Genomic DNA, 14548 nt, shown 5'->3' on the forward strand with positions numbered 1-14548 from the left:
ACCAAGATATCAAGGTCCAGTTGGATCCAAATGATATTATAATAGTATGTATTGATCAATAATTCCTTTAGCCTCTAGTTAATAGGCTAGGAACTATGAAAATGTGAATGTCCAGTGGCAAAAAATAAATCCTCAGACTATAACATGAAATGTATTTAGAAAAGTGTATCAAACAATGTCCAACTAAGTCCGGAACGTATCTAGTATATTGTATCATAAAAAATACACAACTGCCAAATATATGGTCCTTGATATCAGTGTTGTATAAATCCTATATTCGAAAATAATAGGCCCTAAAAGCTATAAACATAAAAAAAAACACCTGAATCCCTCAAATCTCTGTAGTTCTAATATCTGAGAGAAATGTTACACAACACTAATAAACATATAAAATTCACAGAGCAAATGTACAGTGTGGCGTCATTGTTAAATAACATATTTCACTAAGGAAAACTGAATAAGCTAATAAAGGCCCTTAGTATACAAATGAGCAGTCCCTAAATGTTCATAAACATAGAAATTGAAGCCGGTAAAAAAAATGACCCTCAAATCCAAATATACAGAAAAAACACTTCTGAGATGTTTAATAGTGTTCCATTGTCTTCCGATGGTAAAGAAAGATCAATATTAACCTGGCCATCTGCCCAATAGTTCACAAACAGTAAGTTTTGTCCTCTAAGTCCCGCAGCACCAGCAGAGTGATCATAAAAACTATGAAACTCACCAGATATACTGGTATATAAATTATCGAAACACTGCCGCAAACCTCAGTACAAAAGCCACAATTGGCTCCGAAAGTCACCAGTTGTGATAAAAGTAAACTCAGTACCAAACAGAATATAATAAAAGTCCCCAAATCACATCCGTACCTTACAAAATATAATCCATTAGTCCATAGGCCCAACCTCAAGGAAACGCTGTTGGTACCATAGTGAGCCCAGTCCCCAAAAAATACAGTACAAAAATGTGACCAAAGTCACAATTATAAAGTCCGTTGATCCAAAAAGATATACAATCAAATAAATCCAAAGCAATATCACGCAAGATGACAATAGAGTCCTATAACATTTTCAGGAGAGGATTCCTCTTCAAACGAACAATGGCAGCCCTGATGCAAATCCCACAGCACAGCCCAAGAACTGCAACCAAACCAAATCGCTATGCGCATGGGTGCTGCACGGCCGGAAGATACCATATGAAAACACAGTTGGCAGCAGAAATCAAGGCCACTAACACAAAAATATTAGTGGATGAAAAGACTTTATTAAACAGACCGGTTTCGGCAATAAGCTGCCTTCTTCAGTGTTGAATAAATGGACATAATAACAATTAGTATAACATGCTAATTTATATATACCCTCAACCAATAAAACCACTGGTATGCTCCTGCCAGTCATGAATAAAACATGAACTGGCAATTAGTAAAAAATAGTAAACCTTGAATATGAGACCAAGGCAAGAACATGGTAAAAAGAAACCATAATAATGTATATATCCCTGAATATCACTATAATGACCTAATAATGCACCACATAACAGTTACTAAAAGTATTTTGTTATATGCAACTACACCATAGAAATGAATAAATTCATTATGTATATAACCACTATATGTTAACAACAACTATATAAGCAAAATAAGCCTATATACTATAAATACGGTAGAATCCAACATGAATATACAGGTAACATAATGAATCAACACTTAAAAAAATAATAATTTACAAGAGATAAATGATAATATCTGAAACCAGATAAAATTAAGAATCCAATCATGGAAAAAATATATGCATAAAGCCTGTAAATGTAATACCAATGGTGAGCTGCAGGTAACCCAATCGAGATGAGAATGTCCCATTCTTCATAAAAATTGTGGTTATAAATGGTCATTAAGTCCTGGTGAAAATAACGCACCTAGAGTGATAGTCCAGTATTTTTCCTTATGGTTTAGAATACTGTGCCATCCTTGAGGATTAGTTCTATCACCGATAATTCGGTCAATGACCATGAACATAAACTGGGCTTGCTGATGTTGCAATACATGACGATAGAGAGCGTTTGTTTCCCTCTTGTTCTTGATGTCACTTCGATGTTCATTGATACGAGTCCTGAGTGGTCTCGAAGTCTGACCTACATAAAAAGCCGAACATCGGCAAGTGGCCAGATAGACCACCCAGTCACTACTACAATTGCCAATTCTTGGAGTTTTTAAACATACTGACAACCAGCTATACTGAACACACTGTGCAAATTTCAACAATCTAGCAACCTGACACCACAGATTAACAAATAGCTGTAGCTTCTCTGAATGAAAAGTAATTCAGACAGACATTTTGTACGATGCAGACTTCATAAAAAATATCTTGCCCTCAAGCAACAACCCCACAGTTTGGGTCCCAGAATGAATTACTATTAACAGAGTCTAAGATTCTGTGCTGTACAGAGATCATAGCATGCAGTTGCACCCCACTATGGAGCTGTCAGTGAGAAATGTGCTGTACCTCGTTTACAGGTAGTCAGCTCTAACTCTCCAAACAGGTAGTTTTGTGTCCAACAGAATAAATAGCTTGTGACTTTACTGCAGTTTTATCATTAAAGGAAAAAGGCTTTCGAGAGGACGATGTGCCACAGATGTACATACCTTGCTCAAGTGGACTAATGTCTAGATGTGCTACACTTCTTCACAATTTAATTATATAATCAGAAAGCAATTGCCTGATAATGTTAAATGCTAATAATTGGTTCCTGCAGCAGTAAAGCTGTGCAAGTATTTTACTCCTAATTATTTTTATACTACAGAGTACTGTAGCACCCAATGCATTGATCACATTTTGCTTAGTAGCATTTTTTAATACTCTGCTGATATTTGAGTTAATGTTATTGTAACCTAAAAACTGTTTCCCATTTACATGCTCGCTCTCTGAGGGAGTTCTCCTCAGGTGCTCTCAGGAGCTTCCCCTGGTCTTAGATAAGTGGTCTTAGTAAACTGCCCAGTTGGTGAATTTACCTCTGAAACAGTCGTCCTTATGTGGCTACTCTGGTTCAGTGCCCATGACTTTAGACCATAGAGAACCTGAATAGTTACCTGTTCATCCTGATACTTTATACTGGTTATTTGTCACTCTCAGAGAAGGCACTGGATTATTCTTCCTTCACTGGGTATGATTCCGGATATTGGTCCTTCTTTGTGTAAGTTTGTGGTTCTGCGTCCTGCATCGGGTGTGGTGATCAACTGGATTTTCTTTAAAACGTTTTTCTCCTGTAGCTGCTGCTGCAACTCTTGCTTGGTGATCTCTTTAAATCTGGTCTGGTCCTCAAACACCAGCTGTATACATTAGAGGCCCTACTGCTATGACAATATGGTCAGCTTCCATTTGTCACATGCTGAGACAAGTTTTGTCTGACAGCTTAGTCATATGCTGAAACTGGTTGTTCTTTACAGTGCTTTATTATTTGTAAATTCTTGACTTCAGGTTCCGATTTAAAAACAGGATTGATGGTATTGAGTTTAGTGACCAAGTGTAAGCCATTTGATATTCGTTCATTCAGTCTCTGCTTATCTAATCAATCCAATTCAAGGTCACATCAGAGCCATAGTGTGTCACAGTAGATAGTGGGCACATGATGAGGAAACTATTGCTGGACATCGTGCCAACACATATTCACTCACAAATGGTGATGGCAATAGCACCAAAAGGTTATTTGGGTGATCATAGTTCGCATATAGTACATGTATGAGATGTTGTAGGTAATTGGAGACTATATGGAAAACCAAGATACGTGGGTTTCTTTGAGGCTTGTTTGTTTCAGACATATATTTTTTTCTTTTTTGGTTATCTGTTTTCTGCATACTATGGCTTTAGATTTTCAAGATCACAAAACTTTGGGTGTAAGGAAGTTTTCTCTTTGCCTCCAAGGTTGAGCATGCTTTAGGTTAGTATACTTAGAGATGCAGTGACAGCGTTGCTATCATATAGCAGGTTCTGGGTATTTGCAGTCATGCAAAAATGCTTTAATTTATATTTGTAGAGAAAGTTGAGTTTTCACAATGTCAGCTTTATTTTGCTGATATTTTTCTTACAATATTATTAACTTTGATTAGTTATTGTTTACCTAGGAAAACCTACTAGTTACTGTGTACCTGGGAAAACCTACTAGTTACTGTGTACCTGGGAAAACCTACTAGTTACTGTGTACCTGGGAAAACCTATGCAGACAAAGGAAAGGCATACAAAGCATAGACAGTGAGGAACTGAGCCAGACAATCAGTCACTGTGAAACAGCAATGCTACACTCTCCAAAGATCCTGCCTTCACCCAGAATGATACCACAGTGTAAGGACAAAATGATTGACTTCAACAATTGGCTAAGTTTCTGGTGTCATTCAAAGGGGATCTAATATCTGTCTGCCTGGGATGACATGATCGACAAACCACGATGCTTTGCCAGAGATGGTCTGCACCTGTCGCCCCTGGGATTCAGGTTACTGGCTAAAGCTCTTGCCACCCCTATAGTGCCTTTTTTAGGCAAGGTTCAAAGGACAAAACCACCACTGTAATAGATACAAGCATGCAAAATCTGAAGGTAATGCTACTCAATCCTAGAAGTTTAAACCTCAAAATGCACTCTCTCTCGAGGCACTCCTAAAAATGGAGAACATTGATATCTGTACAATAACTGAGACCTGGTTCAAGGCTCCAGAGAGCACCCCTACAATACCAGGCTACAACTCTTACCACACTTTTCGGCCACCAAACCAAGACCGAAACAATAAAGGTGGAGGAGTGTCCATATTTACCAAGGATATTCACACCTCCAGGCTAGTTGCCCAACGCAATGCATCTGAAATTCTCCAGGTCTAACTAACACTAGGTAAGACTGCAATCCAAATTGTAGCTTTCTACAGATCTCCCACCATGCCCCAAGATTCTCATTACACCTTTATAAACATACTGGAAAATATTAAGATATAACCAAACAACCTAATACTGGGTGATTTCAACTACCCTGCCATTAACTGGGAAAACTACTCGGGTACCAACACTTTTTCCCAACGGTTCTTGGAATTCATAAATTCCAACGCCTTGGATCAACTAATCTATTGTCCCACAAGGAACTCCAATATCCTAGACCTGGTCATTACCAACATGGGTGATAGATGCTTCACACCAGTGGTCACCCCCTCATTTGTCAGGTCTGACCATAAGCTAATCACCATTGACATCCACATCCCATCCCCACCCCCCAGTAAGGAAACCTCCGTAAAAAACTTCTCCAAAGCCAACTTCATGCTACTCAAGTCAGAAGTGACAAACTTCATGACACACATGCAGACAGGAGCTGAATGTTCGACTGCTGAATCCTACACTAAGGCACTGTACGAGCAGATCCACTCGTGCATGAATCATGCCATCCCAACTAAAACCAAGATGCTCTCCTCCAAAAAAAGGAAGCCAGTCTGGTGGTACCCTGCCATAAATAAACTATACAACAGAAGGAAGAAACTGTTGCAGAAAAGAAGAAAATCCCAGGGTGCAAAAAAACTCCCTTACCAGCCTCAGTAAGAAGCTGAGATCCCTCATAAAATCCTCCAAAGCTAGTTACAAAAATAAAATTGCCAAAGATTCCAAAGACAGCCACAAGGCATTCTATAGTTATGTCAAAAATTTAAATGGCAATGCTCAGATCTGCTCTGGGCTACAACAGAATGGCATTAAATATACTAATCCCAAGGATATTGCCAGTATCCTGGCAGATCAATTTAGTGCCAGCTTCACCCCCCACCCTCTAAAAGGCCCATCTCAATAACAAAAGATTGCCAAATTCTGGTAATCATGGCCACATAGGTAGAAACCTCACTATCCAAAACTAAGGATACAGCATCCATGGGACCAGATGACATCCCGGGCTGTGTACTACATGAACTACAAAATGAACTGGCACCTCAACTAAGTGTCATGTTTAACCATAGCCTCACCTCAGGCTTCGTGCTCACTGAGTGGCACACAGCTACAGTTATCCCACTCCACAGGGGGGGATCCACTTTGGATCCCAGGAACTACCATCTGATCAGTCTGATGAGCCTGGTCTGCAAGGGCATGGAATGCATTAACATGGAACTTATAAACAAATACATTGGCAACCTTCAAACACTGGACCCCACCCAGTTTGGCTTCATGAAGGGCCAATCTTGTCTCCTGAACCTGACTGACTTCTTCGAATCAGTCTCCAGAGCTGTGGACGAGGGTAAGGCAGTCCACACAGCCTATCTGGACCTCACCAAGGCCTTCAACACCATCCCCCACTCTGGACTCATAGATAAACTTACTAAGCTGGGCATAAATCCCTATGTCACTCAATGGGTTGCCAACTGGCTTACTGACAGAACCCAGACTGTAAAAGTAGCCAACTCCAAATCCAGCTCCAGACAAGTGACAATTGGAGTACCTCAGGGTTCAGTCCTGGGACCGCTCCTGTTTGGCGTCTACTTCTCTGAAGTACAGGCCAACACTAAGGGACTCAGGCTAACAAAGTTTGCAGATGACTGCAAACTGGGAGCCATTATTGAATCCCCAATTGATGTGGATATTCTACAAAAGGGCCTTACAGAAACAGATGCTTGGTACCAGAGCCATGGGCTCAAGCTTAATGCCAAAAAATGTGTAGTTATGCCCTTTGGGAAAAACCATGTACCCATGAATTACCACATAGGTGGCAGTACACTAAACACCGAAAGTGTGATGAGAGACTTGGGGACACAGGTGGACAGTGGTCTCACCTTCGATAACCACATTGCCACAACAGCCAGGAAATCCTTCTATGTGGCACACCTCATCACTAAGGGCTTTTCATCCAGAAAAATGAGATCATTGTCCCACTGTACTCATCCCTCATTAGACCCATTATAAGTACAATGCCCCATTTGGTATGTACCTCACAAGACATCCGCAACAGCTAGAAAGTCCGCAGAAATACCTCACTAAAAAAACACAGGCCTAAAGCAGATGCCCTATGCTGACCGTCTAAAAAAACTCCAGCTGTACTCTGTGGCATATCGTCTACTCAGCGGTGATCTCTGCTTAACATATAAGGCCATGTCAAACCCTGAGCTGTTGGATATGCTCCACTTAAAGAAATCCCAATCCCTCAAAGCCACATGCTGGGATCCAGGGATCTAAACCTTGTCATCACAATGAACAAAACATGCTGGAGGGATAGGTTCCTGACCCAGAGACTCCCCATACTCTGGAATAGACTGCCCATATGTCAAGCAGAGCACCTCCTTGGCCCTCTTCAAAAGGAACCTTGACGATTGGATGGGAGATAGAAAATTCACCCTGGGGATCACGCCAGTCACCCTGCTAGACAGGGGTCCAGGGAAGTAAATATTGTGGAAAGAAATATCCAGGGAATTGTTATGGCTAGGCTTGTATAGGCCCTAGGGCTGATAGCCTAGTACCACCCTATGAACCTATGAACACTGTGTCACCCACTCATTTCAGTGTAAGACTATAATGATATGCTCAGCCAAGGAAGTTCAGCTGTGCAGCTCCCTCCCCTAGAGAAGAAACACAAATGAAGTACAGCAGAGATCTTCAACATTCTCAAAGAGATAAATGTACAACAGCTCGCTACCTTAAATAGAATCGCACCATACCTGTGTTATTTGAATGTGCTGCTTTAAAGAATATACCACTGTACTACAATACATTCAGTTCTACTCTTAGTATGTAGCAGCTCAGTATAGTCCTGTAAGTATTTTAAGGAAGGTGATTTGCACTTTCCACCTTCCTAGCTTATAATCACTTATCTGTTAACAGACTAAGAGGAGGTGTGGTAGAAAGTCACCTCATTTAAAACAAACACTAATTGGGTAAATTTTGGTCCAGAGGAAATATCCAATCAAAGAAATCAAAAATGAAACACATTTATTAAATCAACACATGCATTCACACCCAAAGTTTTAATAAACCTGTCCAATTTTTGATGTCTGAGTCGTATTGTCATCCACCCAGCTCTGTCAAAGACCCACATTCCTACAACCTTAGATCACAGTCGACTCTTTCCTTCGCCTCCTCATTCATAAAACTCTACTCCACTGACCACAGTTTCTCAGTAATGGCAGATCAAATAAGCTAATCACTCCATGCAAACCTCAGAGACATCACCTTTCCCCAGTTTTAGACATCAGCTCAAGAATGTTTTAGACGCAAGAGCTACTTGAAAATGTTTTTCTCCATACATTGTTATTTAACTCCATAATGTCATTGTACTGTCTGTCCTCTCTCCCTTCCATTCACCTCATAAATTAATGTTAAGACAGCCATGCTGGATTAAACCCTGTCTCTCTCTCTCTCTCTTATGTTACTATCTTGTATCCTCCTCCACATCATCTCTTCATCTCAGTGTGTGCACCACTTCCACACCATCTCTTCATCCCAGTGTACACCACTTGCCCTTCACCTCTTCATTCCAGTGTACACCACTTCCACACAATCTGTTCATCCCAGTGTACACCACTTCCATACCATCTCTTCATCCCAGTGTACACCATTGCCAACAATTTCATCATCCCAGTGTACACCACTTCCACTCTTTCTCTTCATCCCAGTGTACACCACTTCCTCACTATCTCTTCATTCCAGTGTACACCACTTCCATACCATCATCCCAGTGTACACCACCTCCTCACCATCTCTTCATCCCAGTGTACACCATTGCCAACAATTTCATCATCCCAGTGTACACCACTTCCCCTCTTTCTCTTCATCCCAGTGTACACCACTTCCTCACTATCTCTTCATTCCAGTGTACACCACTTCCATACCATCATCCCAGTGTACACCACCTCCTCACCATCTCTTCATCCCAGTGTACACCATTGCCAACCATTTCTTCATCCCAGTGTACTCCACTTCCCCTCCATCTCTTCACCCCATTGTAAACCACTTCCACACCATCTCTTCATCCCAGTGTACACCACTTCCCCACCATCTCTTTATCCCAGTATACACCAATTTCTCACCAGTTCTTCATGCCAGTGTACACCACTTCTCCACCACATTTTCATCCACAGTGTACACGACTTTCCCACCATCTCTTCATGCCAGTGTACACCACTTCTCCACCACATTTTCATCCACAGTGTACACGACTTTCCCACCATCTCTTCATCCCAGTGTACTCCACTTCCCCTCCATCTCTTCATCCCATTGTAAACCACTTCCACACCATCTCTTCATCCCAGTGTACACCACTTCCCCACCATCTCTTTATCCCAGTGTACAGCAATTTCTCACCAGTTCTTCATGCCAGTGTACACCACTTCTCCACCACATTTTCATCCACAGTGTACACGACTTTCCCACCATCTCTTCATCCCAGTGTACACCACTTCCCCACCATCACTTCATCCTGGTGTGCACTCCTTCCCCACCATTTGTTCATCCCAGTGTACACTACTTAGCTACCATCTCTTCATCCCAGTGCACACCTCTTCCCTACCCTCAGGGCACCCACCTGTCCCTATACATTGTTCTTCAGTCACTGTTCTACCGCACTTCTACCATTCACCTTATCACCCGGTCTGTCATTAAAACCCTAATTAACCTACAAAACTTCTATAAACAGTGTGGTTTAGACATTGATATTTGATATTCGATTCCTAGTTTGTTAGACTGAATTTTGCTATGCTATAATGTTTTTGCATGTTGGAGAGTGTACTAGACAGGCTTTCACTGTGTTAAATAGACTTCTAATATTGTCATAATGTTTTTGCATGCTTAATATTGTATTTGTACCTTTATCCATACTATAAACTACTTCTTTGTCCACTATTACTTTGTAATAACGTTTCCTGGTCAGGGCTTGAAAACAATATACTTCCAACAGTGCTCTGCTCCTGTCAACAAATGATAAATACATAAGTAAATGAATTACATATATGCATACATAATTACACACACACACACACACACACACACACACACACACACACACACACACATATATATATATATATATATATATATATATATATATACTCATACATTCATAGGTGCATAAATAAATAGAGTTCATTCCTCTGTTGCATGGAGCTGTTTATGTAGTGTGCAATCTGTAATAAATGGAGTACTCTGATAACACTTTGAAAATAAGACAAAAGCTTATTATAGTGAGGTTTGTACTCACTTTTGCAATACTAAACAAAACCTTGTAATAACACACAGATGTCAGTCAAAAGAAATGTGCAATACAAATCAACTAATAGCTTTAATAGCTGTTACACATGTTCACGGTAACAAAACCTCTTTCTTTTTAAAATGGTAAGATCACATGACAGTAAGAGTTAAATAGCTTCTAATAAAACAGTGGCACATAATATTTCCACCATTCTTTTGAAGCTGTAATGTAATGTAATTCATCTAACAGTAACCTAACATTAATGAAATGTAATACAAAAATGATTGGGTCTCCCATCAAAGCCATTTGTTATATGTTATTGAAAAGAATGACTTAGGTCAGTGTGGTGAAAAATGCCAACCATCTTTCAGTAGTAAAACAAATGGTATTATGCATTTTGCAGACACCAATAAACTGTAGACTTATGCTGCTGGACACAACATGTTGGAAACTGTGGAATACCTCTGAGTTCATAATACCTTTATTAATAACATGCTTTCTTCTAAAATAAATGTTCATATGATAGCTAAGAAATATTACTACATTCAGTTAATTATCTGGAGAATGAGAATCAGTACTATCACCTGATAAATCTTTAATATAACCTCATGTTGATTATAATGCTTCATTATGCTGTTGTAGTAATCACGTCATAAACTTACTTAGTTCAGGCATAGTTTAACTTAGTCTGGCAGGTAGCATTGTACTTGTCAACCTCTTAGCACAAGAAATATGGACAAAGCCTAAAATAATGGGGGGATAAGACCCAAAAATAGGGACACACTGTAATCATTGCTCTTATAAAGTTAGAAAGTTGTTAGAATAACAGAATTTGTGTTAGCGTGCATTTATGAATGATACAGGATCATAGGATCATAGGAAGTTACTAGGCCAATGACCCTAGTGCCCTTACAAGCCTAGCCAAGTTCTGCCCCTTGTTTCCACAATCAGCACATGTTGCCCGTGTCCAAGAGAGACACAGGTGGAACACCCAGGGTGAATTTGCGGTTACCCATCCAATTGTCCTGATTGCACTTGAAGGGGGCCAAAGAGGTGCTCTGCTTGATATGAATTGGGAGTATGACGTCTATAATTCAAATGTATGTCATTATTTAGTGACTTCAGTCCTCAGTTATTTCCCAGAAAACCAGAAATTTTATGAGGAACATACCAAAAATATAAGGCAAAAGTCTGGACATTCTGTGTAAATCTGGAGAGCTGAAAAGCATGGTCAGTGCAGAGAAATGAAGCTCTGAGCTGTTAATGAGCTGCTTTCAGAAGTTTATTCTGCTGAACAAGTTACTTAATCAGACAGTGCTCCTCAGTCAGGACCCTAACGTATCCTGACAGGCCGCAGGAAGTTAACTTCTTCTCTGTTTGTTATTATCTTGTCAGGGGAGGATAGATGTGTGAAGAATAGTTCAGTCTGCTCTTTAATAGGTTTAACACTCAATAGCCACTTAGTAAACTCCAGGAATAACAACACCTCTTAATTATGTAAAATTGTGCCACGCAAATTATAATTTTTTTTCAGAATCATGAATGTGTTATTTGGAAAAGACTTCATCTACTTCAAATGAATTGAAAAATACAATTGTTAAAAATGTAGCAGATTTCTTTATATACCGTTGATTGTGGGATATGGGATTGGAGTCATTAAGCCAGTCATTAGTGAGCCTTGAACCATCATCCCTTGAGCTTCAGTTTCAAGGTGATTTTCATGACATGTGTTTCTCAAATACTTGAGAATCTCATTATGACCAGGGACCAATCATGCCCTTATGTTACATAACTTTTATTTAAGTGCTCCGTCTATCTATCTGTGCTTACTAGTCGCAGTCAATTCCTTCAGTGACCCCTGTGTATAGCCACGGTCATCCTTGGAGTTTCCCTGGTAAAGGGTGGGCAGAATGGAAGCAGACTGTCAGGCACACACAGCCGTGGACAATTTAGAGTTGCTAATCTAGCTGCTACATGACTTTGGAATGTAAGAGGAAACTGGAACACCTGGATGTAACCTTAATAATGGTGCTTATGCAGACATTGTGCCACTGTCATTACCTTTACACCTGTATTAAAGGTTAATATTAAAATTACAAATATCACAAAAGTCGACCAAAGAAACTGTAGAACAAACTGAAACTGGTGTAGTAGCCAGGAAACCAAAAGAGAAACCAAATGATCTAAGCAAAATCATAATAAGTAAAACTACACTATCTTATGGCCATAAAAAACAAGGACATGTTGAATTCCTTGGCCAAACATGCAGCAGTCTGTACAAATTTTAAGAAGTTTGAATTTTCAATTTTAGAAAAAATCAAGATTGGTGAATTTGCTGGATATTTAAACAATTTTTTGGAGTGTAAGGAGACATTGTGGCAACTTGTGTTGGGTGCTGACACGTCACCTGGACTTAATGAGTCTATTAATCTAAAGTGTTTCTTAACATATAGATAGTGTAGTTTTACTTATTATGATTTTGCTTAGATCATTTTTACACTATATATATACATATATATATTTTTATATGTTAATTTGTTTTGTTTTATTCATTTTTTATTTATATTTAAACATTGGAATTATTTAATTGACTTGATGTCATTTCCTGTATTTTTTTGTATATATAAGGAACCTGGGTAACTGTGTATTTGTTTCTGAGGAAGTTCACTTATTAAATTTGGTGAATGAAAGCGCTAAACATTTGGATGTTCTTCATCTCACATTGCTGCAGTCCTTACATATGGGTAGTCCGCTGTCCTCGGTCGGCCCGAATACCAAAGTATTAGGCTGACGTCGGTCATGGGCGCCTAGATCTGACATCAGAGCGTCAGGGTATAAAAGCGCATGACCGACGTCATATCCTCAGTCTTTTTTGCCGCATGGTCCAATGCAGAAGCAGCATTTGCAAGTGCCGTTCGGCGTTCTGAAATTTTCGTATTCTGAGTTTCAGACCGAAACCAAGTTGGGCTAAGTACCCCGTTGGGGAATATTTTTGTTTTTTCTTGCCTCAGTTAATTCCGGATGTCAGAAAAAGTGAATAATTGTATTTCTTGTGGGAAACAGATACCGCATAGGGATTACCACTCTCTTTGTATTCCTTGTTTGGGACCTGAGCACGACGTAGTTGGGTGTCGCTTTTGTGCTAGGTTTAATAAGCGCACCATTAAACGTAGGTTAGATTGCGCTAGGCTTGTCTTCGGTAAGCGGTGTAATTATAATATGCCGTCGGATCCTCCGATGCCCACTACCGCGAAGAAGCGCAAAGACAAATCTTTAAAGTCCAGGCAGGATGAGTCGTCCGTTCTGGACGCCGTTTCTTTAGAAACTACGGTGGAATCTGTGGATCCAGCCGAGGTTTCAGTTGAGTCTCAGGGGGAGGCTTTGATTTTGCAGGATGTGGCCTCTCAGGAGTCAGGTCAGGCTGAGGGGGCCTCTCAGGTTGCTGTTCTCCCTTCCTTGCCTAAGGTGGTTAGGCCTTCTCCTTCTGTCTCTAAGGCTCCTTCCAAAGGCAGGCCTGGTTTGCCTTCCACGGGTGTCAGTCCTAGTTCTGCCGGTTCTTTGCCTAAAAAACACATGCTTAAAATGGCAGAAGATTTAATTTCTTTAATCAGAGGTTCTATGCCCCCTCCTGATAAGAGGCCTTGGGTGGAGCCAGAGGTGGAAAGTTTGGAGCAGGCTTCAGATTATTCAGAGTCTTCGGCTGAAGACATTCAGGATTTTCCTCCTTATTCTGATTCAGACGCAGAAGATTCCACTCCTTCTGCTTCTCCTCCAGAGGATTTTTCTTTTTCAGAAACCCTGCATTCTATGAGGGAACATTTTAAATGGGAAGGTCAGGATTTCTCAGATTCCCGAAAGAGGCTTAGTGAATTTTTGTTTTTACCACAACATAGGCCCTTGGCTATACCTCTTGTTTTGGATGTTGTTCAAGACGTTTTCTCCGAGGCTTCCCTTAATCCAGACTCTCTGCCTCCTGCACCAGTTAAGCCAGACAGGTATTACAGAGTACCTGAGGCTCATAAATATCTGTATAAGAGTCCAAGGGCTGACCCAGAAACTATTAGCCAGGGACCTGAGGGTGTCAGGGCTTCTGTTGTAAAGAATCCAGTTCCTATAGATAAAGATGCTAGAGCTTTGGATAGATGGGGTAAGAAAGTGTATACCTCTTCCACTTTAGCAATGAGGGCTTTGAATTGCCAGTTTCATATGTTGAAGTATCAGAATTTTCTCCTTACTCAACTAAAATCTAAAGTGGATGCTTTGGCAGAGGGCATAGAGTGTAAAGAATTACAGGATTTGGTACATGCCTCTGAACAGGTGGGTAAGCATTCTTTGCAGTGTGGTTTCGATGCTTTACAGGCTTCTT

At 40.2% G+C, this 14548-nt stretch overlaps 1 protein-coding gene across 2 annotated transcripts in view; it reads left to right on the forward strand.

Moving 5' to 3' along the window:
- AGAP2 (ArfGAP with GTPase domain, ankyrin repeat and PH domain 2) overlaps positions 1-14548 on the forward strand; it is an 823589-nt gene that overhangs the window by 312831 nt on the left and 496210 nt on the right. The window lies entirely within an intron of this gene.

Source organism: Protopterus annectens, chromosome 9.part0 (assembly GCF_019279795.1).
Source record: "Protopterus annectens isolate FY-2018-M chromosome 9.part0, PAN1.0, whole genome shotgun sequence".
Taxonomy (NCBI): Eukaryota; Metazoa; Chordata; order Ceratodontiformes; family Protopteridae; genus Protopterus; species Protopterus annectens.